This window comes from Sinocyclocheilus rhinocerous, unplaced genomic scaffold, assembly GCF_001515625.1.
Source record: "Sinocyclocheilus rhinocerous isolate Xijiao unplaced genomic scaffold, SAMN03320098_v1.1 scaffold2055, whole genome shotgun sequence".
NCBI lineage: Eukaryota > Metazoa > Chordata > Actinopteri > Cypriniformes > Cyprinidae > Sinocyclocheilus > Sinocyclocheilus rhinocerous.
The window spans coordinates 101,346-102,264 of NW_015624297.1; the positions used below are offsets into that span (position 1 = coordinate 101,346).

The window sequence follows — 919 nt, forward strand, 5'->3', positions numbered from 1 at the left end:
CGGTGGGCTTGAGAACGGCGCGGCCGGCGGATTCGACGAAGGAGCGGCCGGCGGGCTTGTGGCAACCACATGTGACGACCCCAGGCTGGACTTCGTTTCGTCCACGGTGAAAGCCGATCCGTGTATTTCCTCAGCGATCAGCACGGATCAGCTCCAGGCATGACGAAGCAGATATCGTCTTCTTTTGGAAGACCAAACAAAGTAGTTTTGCTTTCACAACGAAACACACAGCGTCTCGACATGGCGGCATCAATACTACAGCGAGAATAAAAGTTATGCTTTCTTTCTTTGCGTGAACATTTGGGCGTTGTTATGCAAATCTTCCCACATAGTGATGTAGGTATGTGGGGGCGTGTTAGAACGAGCCGTTTTAGGTAGGCGTGGTTCACCTTTTATAAAGAATATCTCTTTGGATTTGAGACTTTAGTCTTTGCAACTTTACAGATCTTCTTTATGCACCAAGAGCTTGTAACACTCCAAAGAGAAAGGAAAAATTTAAATCGCATCATATGACCCCTTTAAAGGAAGCATATGTCTCCAGATCATTTCGCTATCAGATAACGTTAAGTTCTCTTCTCGGCTGCGCTTACCTGTTGTCGTGAATGCAGTGATGGACAGCTGTCTTTCCTTGGTCCACCGTTGTTTGGATTTCATGTGTTTTTGCATTGTGGTGGTAATATTATGATAACTCCGTTTCACTGATTCATTTGATCAAAAGTAATTCCATTTTGTAAGATCATTTAGTGAGATCATTTTGATCAAAGACAAAGTAATTCCAAACTTCGCGAGGCAGAGGACATTCTGTGATCAATTACAACCAACTTGTTAACGCTTCACAGCGCCACCCAGTGCATTTAGTTATAACTGACTTTTAGTTTGCGTGCTTAGGATTTATCATGGATTCCCTGCATTTACGGCC

General features: G+C 44.1%; 1 pseudogene; it reads left to right on the plus strand.

Annotated features, from left to right (window-relative positions):
• LOC107740356 (NAD-dependent protein deacetylase sirtuin-3, mitochondrial-like) overlaps positions 1-919 on the plus strand; it is a 12,697-nt pseudogene that overhangs the window by 8,717 nt on the left and 3,061 nt on the right.